Raw genomic sequence first — 14668 nt, forward strand, 5'->3', positions numbered from 1 at the left:
CTAAATCGCAATTATTTTATACGTATAAAATATTATATTGAACAATTTTCGGCAATATTTCTACTCCAAAAGATGATAGCAACTGACTTTCATTTCAAGAAAATTTTAGAATCAATCAATATTTCATTACCATTGTATAATATGACTTTATTTCAACAATGACTTCCCTAATGCAAGGGGGTCACTCACCATCAGTTGTTTCAAAGAGATACAACTATAATAAATGTCATTTGAAAAATTCACATTTTAATATCTTCTTTTCATTTCTTGTTACATATTAAGTATTACATTAGACACACGCTATTTTTTTTATAGCTCAAATAATTCTTTTTGGAGAGTGAATATATAGGTCACTACTCAGAGTGCTTGTAGATATCTCTACATACATGAAAAGTTTTCTTCTTACTTTGTTTCAACAAATCCTTGGGGTAATTTGTTTAATGAGGCTTTTCTAATGAGAGATAAACAAAATAAAACCTGGGTTTTTATTTTTTTGTATAGGAAGCTTCTCATTAAAGATATGTAACAATATGAAAATTAACTCTGAATTTTATATTATACATCATGCAATTTCTTGATTAACATATCCTTGTCGTATAGAGCCCCCTTTAGTGGTGTTAACATATTTAAAATGATATAATCATACTGCAGCCTTCTGAGAAAACATTTGATATCTGTAAAATAAAAAACTCAGCCACCGGATATTAATAGGATTTTCGAAAAAATGGCAAAACACATCTTTTCGTCGGTGCTCGGACACTTTGGAAAAAAACTTTTTCCCGGAAGACTCTTTTAATATATATTAGGTGTTTCAAAAGAAATAGATTATTTTTTTTTAAATAAGAGTCTTAATTAAAGCGTATCTCACGTTGTATAAGTACAATCAGTTTATTGTAGATGACGCTAGAACGATAATATTTCGTTCTGAGAAACCAACTAGACAGTTTTGTAATTGTTTGACTCAGTCTTGTTTGAGCATTGCCTAAAATGTATAAAAAAATAATGGAAATTGTCGAGTTCAACCGTTATATAAAAATTGCTTTGATTGTCGAAGAGATCAACATTAATAATAATTAAAAAAATTAATCAATTAAAATTAAAAAGATTTATTTTTACTACAGCTTATATTGATGATGATTCAAACTGTAAAACCATGTAACTATGATTTCCATTCATGTTACTCTAATTTAAAAAGATACAATGTTGAATTAATTAATTGCCACGAATGGCAATCATTAAGTGACCATTAATAAATAATTGATTCATTTTATTATGGGAAGATATTGGATTTATCATTAGAAACTAGACTGAAAATATCAATTGAGTTGATATATTTTCTGATTATCCATTTTTATTGGTTCCTAAAGGTTTGATACGAACAACAATTTCTATGAGATTATGTACTAAAATCTTGGTCAACATTGTGATACACGAACATAATAATTATTTCAAAATTCTCAAGGTGAAAGGTATCATTTAACTATTAATCATCAACACATATACATACTTTTTTTTGCGCAAAGTGTCCTAGAACCATTTTGTCATAGATGTACTTTTTGTGTAATAAATTTTATTACATAATATGTGTAATAATTATGTAATTACAAGATTAAACTGTCATGTTTAGTCTGAAAAAAAAGAGATATGGAACCGCCGAAGCCGCGGGAGAAATTATTCTCTTGAACTCAATGTGTGTAGGTTTGTGATTCCTTTAAAAAGAAATATACTTTATGTATATGGACATCACACAAGATTTCTAGGTTAGTTGGGCTGATTTTAATATTATAATGTTTACTTATATTTAATCAATGTAACTCAACCTAAGCAATTTAAGGTAAATTGAAATAAATAAAAAAGACTAAATTAATGCATTTCTAATAAAACATGTTCTAACCAACTTACCTACAATATTTTGAGATTTTTGATAACTAAAACTTTATTAATGACATTACTGCTATTTGCTATTATGATGGGTTAGAAAAATTAAACAATGTTATAACATAAAAAAGTAGTATAAATATATTATAAGGTTACCCTATTCTAATATTCAACAAATTAGGACATGCAACCTTGATTTTATGGCAAGTGCGTGAATATTTTAAAATTCATATTCTTTTTAATATTAATATATCTTTAATTAATTCTTTTTTTGTATTTTTGAAAATATATTGGAGTATTTTTATGAAAAAAATATGAAAATTTTGGATCTTGGTCAAATGAGTCGACTTTCAAACTAAAAGCACCAGACCTTATATGAGTTTAAATAAGATATTCCCAAGAGATCCATTCCAAATGTTAGAACAGAACGATTAGTCAACTAAGAACTTATCATAGATTGTAAGATTTTTAGACTATTAACACTAAGGGCACCAAAAATGAGCTACCACGGATTTAGGCATTTCAAAAACTGCCACATGTAAATAAAAATCTCATTAATATTATTTTTTCTGGAACTCCTACATAACCCCCCTCTTTTTTGCCCTGAAATGATGTAAAAATTCTTATAAAGTAAACTTTTTTTATCGTAAATAAAAAGCTTTATATCTGGAAAAAAAAGGACTTTGTATTTTATTTAATACATTCTTAAAGTTAAACTGGTCACTTTTAGAGCACGCTAAACGTTGTAAACTCCTGCATTTAGCAAAAAAATAGACGAAAACGATACAAATCACGTATGAAAGGAGAACATTCAGCTAATATATTATTTCTTATAAGTTTGAGTATGATAAATATTTAATATACAGCAGTAGCCGCTATATGTAATTAGATATTAAAAAGTAATAAGTGTAAGTACATTTTGGGACTCAAAGTATAGTTGAGAATCGACATCGGAGTAATTCCTGCCTTATTATTGCTAGATACAGAGTTGAATATGTGTTTATTTCCTTTCCATCTAAGCTGTATATTGCTAATTGAATAAAATGGCATGACAGCTAAGCTGCTCTTCTTGAAAACATTCTTCAAATTGTCAGTGTCACCACATTAATTTTCAGTTTTTGGATATAATAGGTTAGAGAAAAATTAATTTGGAGTTTTCGCTGTATTTCCATGCTTGATAAGAAGTCTTACAATTATCCGATTTAAGCCAAATATGCAGCATTTTGTTAGATAACATATTGCTAACAAGAATCCAACTTCATAATCCCCTTTTCGTAGAAGCCCTTCTCTGTATTGGCAAAAAACAATGAAAAACAATTTTCAAATGCCTCTATTGGGGCAAATATGCTGGTACGCTATGAGGACTGCCTCCTACGTCAAGCACTGCCAACCTGTTTGCCAACGTGTGCAGGCTCCTATTATATATAAAGGAGAACATATTTATAAAAAAATATTACATATATAGTATTTAAGCATACCGAAAATTAGTTTTGAGTTGTCTTTTCTCAATCCCATAGAAATCACATCTCACTTTATCATAATCCTCAACACCTCAACTACAGCATCTAGGAAATCTGAGATGCGCTGCGTCTTGGCTTCTTGCTCACTCGTGATGACTAACTGGTTATTATAGTTTGTTGATACACAAAAGATGTCTGAACTAGAATGTTAAAAAATAATCATTGAACCTTCATATATTAACAATAATAAGCGGTCCACGTTTTGCTGCCCAATCCTGTATAGTGTAAATCTAATCTTTTTGACATCCAAATAACCCAAGGGAGGCCGTTACAGGCCAAAATATGTTAATTCGAAAAATTTCTCTTTTTTTTTTTTTTTGAAAGAGCTGGAAAAATTTCCAGCAACTTTTGTTTTTCAAAATTTGATTTGTGGCCTTTTTATGACTCCGGAACGGGACAAAAAAGTAAAATTTATGGACTTAAGTTTGTTTTAAGTTTCAATTAAACTTTTAAAAGTAAGTATAAGTTTGGGTAGCTCTCCTAGTACATAATAAAACTTGACACTTGTAAGTTAAATTTTTGATAGAAAGTAAAATTAAAAAATATATTTTATTTGTCGCTATAAATAGCTAAATAAAGGGGAATAGAAACAAAAAATGAAGGTAGAATAAAAGAGACAGAGAAGCGGATATCAAAGGATACAATAATACATACTTAGTCATTTTATAAGTATACCTGCAAAATTTCAGACTGGCATCTCCTACTTTTTTGAATTACATAAGAGATAATCCCAAAACAGTTTCATAAATATATATAAGATATTGGGACATTTATTGTATCACGCAGCTTTTCCGCCAAAAAGAAACAGAAAAAAAACCCAAAATTAACTGGTTGTTAGTCAATTCTTTACAACAATGTAATTATTTACTGCTTCACAAGAACTAATTGTAATTGGATCAATCAACGTTTTGAACGCTAATTTTGGGAAAGAAGCAAAATTATCGACAGTTGACAACAAAATTTACAGAATATTTTTGTGTTAACGAGGTAGCCGTTGTTGTCAGTCCCATTTTGATATATTTCATCCAAATACACAGTAGTGGTTCACCATACTCCTTAATCTTCATAAACAACTGGTTTATTCTTATAAGACACTTATTTTTAGGGTCCCAAAAATAAAAATAGGATAATACCAATGTGTAAAAATCGAATTTATTAATAAAAAACTTGAATTGCTTTTTTCCCACTTTCAAGAATTATTTCTCTTATGTTTAAATTTGAGAGGATGCATCAAGAGAACACAAATAAATTTCAATATGAAGAAAAAGATAAAATTTAAAGATTTTGCAGTTGATTTTTTTTTTTTTTTTGTTAAATTATTTATTTATTACTTGTCGTAGGTTGCAAAAAAAGGGGGAATTTGCATTTTTTCCCCATTTCACTGCAGTCACAAAATTTTATTTGCATAAAATATTTAACACATCGACAGAAATGTTGTTATGAACAAAGGAATTGAAATATTTTATACGCATATTATGTTTAGACAATGAATCCACAGTGTTTAATAAGTTTTTATAATAGTGAAACTTATGTTAAATAAAAGATTCAGTCATGCAACAAAATGTTTCAATACACTTAATTTCTTGTAACGACTATGGGTCTTAAGACTGCTAACGAAACCTTATAATAAAAAAAATGTTTTGTTAACATTAGTTGTTATTGCATGGAAACGAGTTTTTAAAATTAATTAAATACCAAACCCATGTTGTAATGACATCAATGGGTCACATACTTTAGTTATTAATACAGTTTGGAGCAATAAAGCTTATACCGGGTGTAGAGAAAGTAATGAAACCTTCTAAAAAAACAGTTTTGAATGTCCCCAATGCCTCCAATTTGGTCTCCAATTGGATACTGATTACCCACGGCCCACTACTTGATGGTGTTGAAGGGAAATGTGGTCCATTAGATCATGAAGACCATGAAGAAGTCAAATAAGGCCACGTACGTATCTCATCTGAACGGTGCTCTGGCCTAAACTGCTAATATTGTACAGGAGTAGATGGGTAGCAAATAACTCCACGAATAATGATCCTAGAGAGCGAAAACTGTTATGCCAAAATTTTAAATTGGTGCAGATTGTCAAAATCATGTAATTAGAGTCTGATTTAATTTAGAGAATAAACAACATTTTAAAGCTTTTTTCAAAATCGCCAGTAAATAATTACTTAACCAACTAATCATCCACAAAAATAAAATAATATATGTAGCCAATTAAATGGTGGATTTTATTGTACAAAATAACCCGATGAAAAATAATTTAAAAATAAATAAGTCTCTCTGTACTTTAATACCGTATTCAGAGTATGGAAAACGAGGACTGTCGCTTATCTGATATGATTTTTGAAACTGTGTGAAACAGAATTGTTTAAATTTGGACAATTATTATGAAACAAAAATATTGTTTTTGTGATGTGTTTTATTACTTTTTGAAAAAATGAAGTTATGTTGCCACCAACGCTTGGGTATGTCTCCAGGTAATTTATTCAAAAATGTATTGGTTTGAACTGGACTCAAAAAAAAAAAAAAATTGAAGATATGAAATAGGATAAAATATGCTTTGAGACTTTGACTTGTGAGTAAATATTTTAAGCTTGGCTCAAGAAAAGGACTTGAGAAACTATTTGGACTTTCATCTCCCAGAGAATATTATGTTTAAATTTAGCAAGGTATATGCAATGAAAGAGAAACACAACGTCGGCTATAAGCTAGCATGTTTGCAACCCCGTTTATACAGAGTGTGCCAACATAACTTGCTTTTTCCCAAAGACAATAAAACAAGTTTCATAAATCAAAAAAGTTTTACTTGTATTTCATACTTATTGTAAGCATTTAATCTTTTTGAAAATCATATCAGATATGTGATGTCTCCTATTGTCTATACACCAAACTTTGGTATTTTAATACCCGTGATTTTTTTCTTCTCTTTTTAAATAACTTTTCATTTATAGATTTCGAGAGATAATTATTTTTATAGGTATATGTACAATTTAGTTTGCAACATTTCTTATTTTATATCTGTGGATGTTTAGTTGATTAGATAATTAAATATTTTTGATTGTGTAAGGGTCTTAAAAATGTTACTTTGTCGGAATAAATCCAGTTCCAGTTATCAGATTCTGACTAATTACACTCATTTAGAATTATTATATGATACCAAATTTGATTTAGCTCTTTTATCTCATTATATGTGGAGTTATTTGTCTTCAAAGTATTGGAAAAATTGTTTTTGCAAATTAAAAATTGAAGAAACTGACTGATTTTCATAAGTCATCCCAATAATAATCAGGAGCTAAATTAAAATTCGTTGAATTTATTAAAATAATATGTCAAATCATTTATTGCTAGTATAATAAATCATGTCCACCTTGCTACTACATCTATACCCGGATTTTCACCCGTTATAAAAAAAAGTACTGTACCCAGTACTACTAAATGCTAACGTTATTTATTAATGAGTTGATTCTTATTTTTAATTTTTATTCTGTATAAGTTGGGCATTCAATTGTTCGCATATAGAGTATTTTCTCTCAGCTGTAATAACTGTCCCAACACATCGCCGAAATGAAGAAGAAGCTAAAACTAGGACCTCCCATGCTTCCATGATTGCTGACTTGAGGGAGTCAATTCCTCTATAGTGGGTGCCTTTGGATTTGTTCCCCATAGTACTCCGCCATTCATGGTCCAGGGGTTGTGGTCGGGTCCTTTAGGTCCTTATGATTTTAAAAGATAGTGGCTATGATTTGACGATTTTGTTCTTCCGGATTCATTTTTCAGGCTATCTGAACAAAACTTGGCAAAAAAAAACACTTTACTTTATTTGTTAACATAGGCTGAACTAAAAAACAGGTTTACTAGATGTCTTATATTAGCATCAAAGTCATTTAAGCTTATTTCGAGCCACTCTGTAGATATTTATAAACTACCATTTACTTGCTCAGCATACTTTTCACTGGTGTTGAGCAGTAAATTGATCTTTTATGGATCTAATTTATCCCTCAGAAACATATCAGCCAAATCTCTTCATTAATATGAAACATAGTCAATACTATAAATATTGGTCTTAAAATGAACCATCATACTTTAAGATGTATTTTTGAATCATTTCTTTAAACGTTTTATTGGCCATAGGGAAATAGAAAGGTAACTGGAGAGAAAATTCCTTTAATTCCCTGCTGCTTTTATCCTATTAAACCCTTATACTTAATATCCTCCATTCATAAATATAAAATAAAGACGAAAAAAGAATAGAGATTTTTGTATGAAAAAAAAGGACTTAAAATTTTGTTAAAATAAAACTTTATATAAACTCTTAAAAAAATAAACAAATGCTTATGTATTTATATGAAAAGTATTCATATCTCAAAAAAGAGGAGAAGTAAAGAGGGGGAAGGGGGGTGCGGAAATCTTCAGAAAAGGTTCTTTACTGTTATTGTTATTATTATTAAATTTGAAGATATCTTCCTTAATCCAAAAAAGATTTGAATGAAGACGGAAGAGAGGATATAATATATATGTATGTATTTATAAATAAACTTTTTGAGCGTTTTTGATCTTATTTAGAGACATCATCCAAATCAATTTACCCCCCTCTTCTAGATATAAAAAGTAGAATCGACAGCAAATTGAATTTATTTAATAAGATGAATGACTATGATATTATGTAATTTGAGAAGGGATTAACATTTAATTGAATATTGACGAATTTATATTTGACATAATATTTTGATGCAAGGGATATAATACGCCATATTGAGCCTTTTATGAATACATACAATGCTCACCAACGAGATATTCACTGTATCTCTCAACCTATCAACAAAAGATGCAGAAAAAAGGCCGGTAGTCATTCTTCCCAATTCTTGGGCTATTTTCGATTTGGTGCTAGGGTAGTAATTACTACGATGTTGATCCTCATTTGTACTCCAAGTGCATCAAGTACTTATAGTTATAATTCTTGAGCAAACCATCAGTGTTACACTCCGTCTTTTATGAGAAACACTCTAGTTATTACTTTATACTTTGATATTTTGTTTTCAAGAATAAAATAAAAATGACAACAGCTTTGGAGAAAAAAAAATCATGTTCAGATTACCGACTAAAAAAAGCCGCTCCCACTTTGTAGGACTAGTATTCTACACCTATATAGAAAGCTCCCTAACAAATCCTCAGTGCAACTCTCCGTTTTTCATGAGCACACTAGCACTCGTAGCTACTTTATTGGAAGATGTTCCCTCTCCCATCATTGATGAATAATGATAAAAGCTTTGCAAAATATAAAACCTTATTCAGATTACTAACTAGAAAAAGCTGCTTCAATTTATACACCTCTGATTATAGGAACCAATATTATACCCTCAAAATCAATAAGGTATTTTTTTTACTGTTTCTGATCTCTTTGATCTTATTACACGGCGTATATATACGAAAATAAACTGTTGAATCTTACTTCTTCTCAAAATCCGCCTGCTGTCGAGACTCTACTATTAAAAATTAGAAGGGAAGATTGCATTAACCAGTTAATTCGTCTCGGATTGAGGCAATTCATATCAACACTAATGAGAATTTAATCAGTTGAATATATGCATCTATGCCCCATGAGCACTCTATTGAAGCTTCGGATATTATGCAAGATACTAATTTATTTAGAAGAAAAGTAATTTTAAAGTTGCTAAGTAGTTGTTGTATGTATTAAGCGATCTTCACTTTAGGGAAGTTAGGAGTTGGTTAGTTTAATGGCATCGAGTTGAACAGAGTTTCATTTAGAAAGGTTATATTGTCAATTTTTGGTGGAGCATCGGGCAAAGGGTTTAAGTGGAACAGTGAAATCATAGTTCCACTTTGACTCTTCCATATTGCCATTTTCCCTTTTTTCAATTTTTGTTGGATAAACTCTGCCCTTTTTCCCGATTGAGACACTTTTGTACTTCACTCGCCTAGTAAGACTGAGGATGCTATCTATCTCTGCCCTATTTATTCACGAAACCTTTGCATCTTTTTTCGTACGAAATACGAATTACTCAGCAGAAGAAGCGTGGTTGGAGAAAAGAAAAAAAGTGTTGTAACTGTGTTAAAAGACATTTTATTCACAGTAATTTCGATTGATCTTTCGTACAAAGCATTCGGATGTATAGATCCGCATCGACCTATCCTTCCCGTTTCCAAGCAAATAACATTTTCTCATTCGGATATCTAATCCACACTCCTTCAGATTCTCTCTTCAACTTCACTTAAAGGAGAAAGCGGTGTTAGAGATGTCATATCCGTGCCTTTGACTGACTCCGTCTCCGGAAGAAATAGAGTGAGATATCAAGACCATGGATTTTTCCAATATATGATCTTTTATTAATTATTAGTTCCTATTTCTAGATTTTTAATCTTAGAAAAGGGATAGTGGCAAGTCTCCAGCGGTGCTCCACTTCAACTCATCATATTATCCGTTAGGGAAATATCGATTGGTCTATTATCCTAGACTCGTGATTCCTACGTGGCTAAGAAAACTCTTTGTCTTCATCAGATTATGGGTAGGGATTTAATTAATTATACACAAATTACTCCAGAACTTCTACAAAATCATCGTTAACTTCTATAAAAACTAAAGAGTTTCCTAAACAGACAGAATAGTCGACTGAAAACCTACTGAGGAAGAGAGAGATTTTTCATTCACCATCTACATTTCCTACACTGAAATTATCGAGTCATTTTCCCCTTCAGCCAAATCTGCTTCGTCTTCTATTAAAAGAAAACCTTTTCATTCAGTCTTTTATTTTCCTTGATGTATCGATCACAATTAGTCAAAATTAAAACTTCAAAGAGACTTAGTCAAAGCATCATACTCGGTTCTGTTAGCAAGATGTCTTTATGAAGTCTATAATGATTATATTCGAAACAATAACAAATTAAGATCTTATTGTTGGTTTATGTTTTTCACTCGATCCTTTCTTGTTTACTATATAATATCCAATTATTCTTAATAAAATATTAATTTATCCGCTAAATTGATAACTTTTTATACAAAAATATATCAAATATTAATGCGGTTAAATATATCTTCATCTAAAGAAAATATATTAAGGAATAAACATAAATGGCTTAGATACAGGCATTTAGAGTTACAAAGTATCTAATATTATTCTTCCAGACAGAATAATAATTAAATTGGAAGTAAAAAAAATAATGGAAAGGTTTAATTATGAGTTTTTACTCAAGAATCAAAAACACTTCAAATTCAATGCAAGTAGCTCAAGCCTGCAAAGAATTTAAATGAGTAACGTATGAACTTGAAGCTGTATTACCGTGTTAGTTACTCAAGGATGGATTAAATCCAATTGAATCTCTTCAACCAACTGAATTTAGATGTTTAATTATATTTGTATATAAATTAATTGAATATTAAATAAAGTAACTCATGTAGGAAACACTAAAAAGTTTAATGCTCGGTTAAACCAACCCGACTCTCTTTTAAACTTATAATGTCACTACATTTAAATTTAATGTCAACTTAATTTTAAGTCTGGTAGCTCCTGGAGAAATCACAAGGAGTGTCCTTAAATTTCATACGATTAATCTACAAGTCTATTTCAGGGTAATGTTTGGTATGGGGAAGGAATCTTTTCCCATCCTTGATATGCTACTTCCTTAACTTCAGATACCTCAGGAAAGACAAAATCCGGTAATAATCCCTGCCATTCATCGTTTAGCAATTTTCCTTCCATTTCTTCGAACAAATGGATTTCATCGTGCTGTTGGTAATCAGTATATCATCAAAGTAGCCCTATCAATAGTCTACCATAGAATCAATGATGTAGCAAAGCTCCTCTCAGAAAGCGTATCCGAATTTGTCCAATTTCCAAAGAAGTTAAAATAAATTACATCCGAGTGTTGAAGAATCCCAACACATTGCCCAAGAGTTATTTTTAAGCACAGATATGTCAGGTACTTGTGGTAAAGTAGATGACACTCATATTCAGATAAAAAACCACAGATAAAGCACCTATTCCTGAGCGGTTCTTCACCTGCAAACATTATTATTCAACGAATTGTGTCATCACAGAAAAAGAATCCGATATTTCTCATGTAGGCATGCAGGTAGTGCTCATGGCTTGAAGATGTTTAATGAAAATAGACTAAAGAATGTTTTACAGGTGAGTTGTTTTTTTCAAAGAGGAGCCCCTTTTCTTGATTGGTGATGAAGGCTATGCATGCTGTGACACTCTTCTTCATACAGTTGTTCGGCAAAAACAAATTGATGAAATTGAAGATGTTGCTAAATAGAAAAAGGCAATTGCTTTTAACAAAAGTCTATAAAAAGGCTCAAATTTTAATAGTGCATACATTTGGTGTCCCCAAAAATAATTTCCTGCACTACTATTGGAAATGAGATGTTCCAAATTGGAAAATGTTAGAGCAATTGTGGGAAATACAATAGTTCTACACAATCATTCAATTAATTTGAGAGAAAAATTAATCCTACCCTTTCTGCTAGAGTAACTGAAGAGGCTTTAAACTTTTATTTAGAAATAATGGATATGAATGAAGTTAGTTCATCCTTCATTTCAGGAAGAGCATCCAAAATTCAATTTTTAGTTTATAAATCTATTAAAAATAAGTTTTTTTGATCTTTGTACTACAGTAGTTAAATTCATTTTTACTGCTGTTTTTATTATTTTAGCATCTTCATTCAAATAATGTGTAATAAAATGAAAAAAACTTTTTATCAAGACTGAATTTATTCAATTTCCCAGCCAATTAACAAATAGAGTTCAACAATATAAAAAAAAAATAGTACATTAAAATTAACATAAACATTTTATATAAGATTCTTGTATCGGCCAGTTTCTTTTCATATGCAATTTTTTTCTATTTCATATTTAGCAGCTTCTTTCTTGAATATTAAAATTTCCACTTCTATGATTTTGCTGTTTTTAACTCTTCCTCCCAGAGTGTCTTCTTGAAATATTTTTCCTCTTCTGCAATTCTGAGCAATACCTGATTTAATTATTTCCATTATTTGCAGCACTCATTTTCTCATTATGAATGGGCTTCATTCATTTTGCTTCGTACTCCCACCTGTCTTGAACATACCTCCTATGGCTGCGCTATATCTCTGTCTGCATCTATATTTTGAAAATATATACATAAATATGTAAGAAAAAATTATAAAATAAATAAAAAGTCTTTTTTTTTTATCTGATAGAAACACGTTTAATTTGTTTTTACGTATTTCTTTCGTTGTCGATGACCTGCTCAATATTCTCATGTTCTCTCATGGTAGAATTGCAGCCTGATCCCCTTCCAGTCGGTTTTCAATTCCTAGTTCATTTTTTAGCAGTTCATCAAAGTTAGTAACTATTGATCCTCTTTATAATTCGTTTTCTTTAGTTTCCTGGGCACTAAACAAAAAGTCTGATGACTGTTGGGATTTTTTTGAATCTGTAATTAAATAATGAAAATTTATACTAGTTTGTTAGACGGGAAATAATACAAAAACCTCAAAATATGCTAAATAAATTTATCTATGGCTACTATTTATAAGAAGAGAAATTATATTAGACATATGAAGCACAGCGCAATTCAGTACTATTTTTTCTGTAGTTTTTAATACATGTAGTATCCGATAAGGCCAATGCTTCCTTAGCTTGACCTAGCTGTTGGAAACTAGTTTTGGAATCAATTCTAGTCATGACTTCCACATTGACTTGTCCAGCAGCAAGGTTTTGGGCAGATAAATCGTCTACTAGATAACTTCTTTAGGTAAAAAGCGAGTGTTTGCCTAATTTTGGCAGAGGACAAATGACTCTCTCACCGCCAACATTTTATTGGAAGGACCACTTGAAAAAGATTCAATATCTCCCGAGAGTCTGTAATAATATAGCCTTCATCGATAATTTTCTTGATAATAGACGTAAAAAAACGTTGTTTAGGAAGAAGTTGTTTGTTTTATTAGCAATTTCTGAGGATCGAAATAAGTTTATAATATCGTAAGTAATAGTACGTACAGATAAGGAATCTTTTCCTAGTATTTCCTCAATATCTTTGTGAAGTGATATTTATCTATTTCTTTCTTTACGAACAAACTCTAAGATAGTAGATTTGACTGTATGAAACAGAAGAGGAGCAAACTTTTTTGAATTAAATGAAGGGTTAAATTGAGTTAAGTTTGTTGATAGAATTTGTGTCTTACAATACTCATTTGGGGAACTGAAAGCATTTTTTTATGTATATGAAATTAGAAAAGGATTTCAATGAGCTTATGATTTGAATCAGGACGAGCCGGGTAAAAATAGTTGTAGTTTTGGATAAGATATTTGAAGAGGCAAGGGGCAGATCAATTCGGGAAGATATCTGGTCAATTCTGGATTTTTGAATTTTTTTTCCAAAGATTTAATATTTGAAATTCTTGAAGGCGAGGAAAAGATCCATGTCCAGCAAAATAAATAAAAAGAGAAAGCAATTCATTCCAGACATTGTTACCACGTGTAATTGAGTCAGTCCACAGTTATGGCGTAGTTCTAATGAGTTGGTTTCCCTTTCTTTTTATAGGTAATGTACATAGTTACATTATTTAGGTATATAAACAATTCACTAATTATAATTTATTGGGGCTCATTAAAAATAATTATAATCTCTATTTTTTCAGAGAATAAATAATTCACACATTTACTAATTTTATTAGTAGGATAAATATAAGTAAAGTAGTAAATCCTAAGCATTTTTGCGTTCCAGTATTTTTGTTGGTTGAAACCATAACAGTGTGTTTATCTTCTTTAGCTGCAATCATTATTTATTTCACTATTGAGGAGAGAGCATTCAAGTATAAAGTGTAACGTCTAAAGGTCTATAAAATATAAAAATTATCATTCTTAATGAAAGAAAATCCTTTAAAATACGAATATTAATATTTTTTAAATATAAAAAAAGGGTGTAAAGTTATGTTAAAACCAATATATTAAAATAAACCTCAAATTTAAATAATATTCGTATATATATACGGGTCACACAAAAGAAGAATTAAGTAAAAATCATTTGAGGTCAGCCTCACTTCCCTGGTGAAAGTAAAAATGGATTCTATTCCAAAGACTTTTTTGTGAGTAAAGAGTCGTATTTTGTGGCAGATATAGCCTTTGTTAAGTATCCAGGGGGAGGGGGGAGATCGGTTTATCTTTGCTTAAAATTTGGTAGAGCATAATTATATCTAAGTGTAAGTCCTTGTTGGATTAATAGTAGGATTGAAGAACAACATCGGAGTAATATTCATGCCTATATTTCCT

This window comes from Lepeophtheirus salmonis, chromosome 1 (genome assembly GCF_016086655.4).
Source record: "Lepeophtheirus salmonis chromosome 1, UVic_Lsal_1.4, whole genome shotgun sequence".
In the NCBI taxonomy this organism is placed as follows: domain Eukaryota; kingdom Metazoa; phylum Arthropoda; class Copepoda; order Siphonostomatoida; family Caligidae; genus Lepeophtheirus; species Lepeophtheirus salmonis.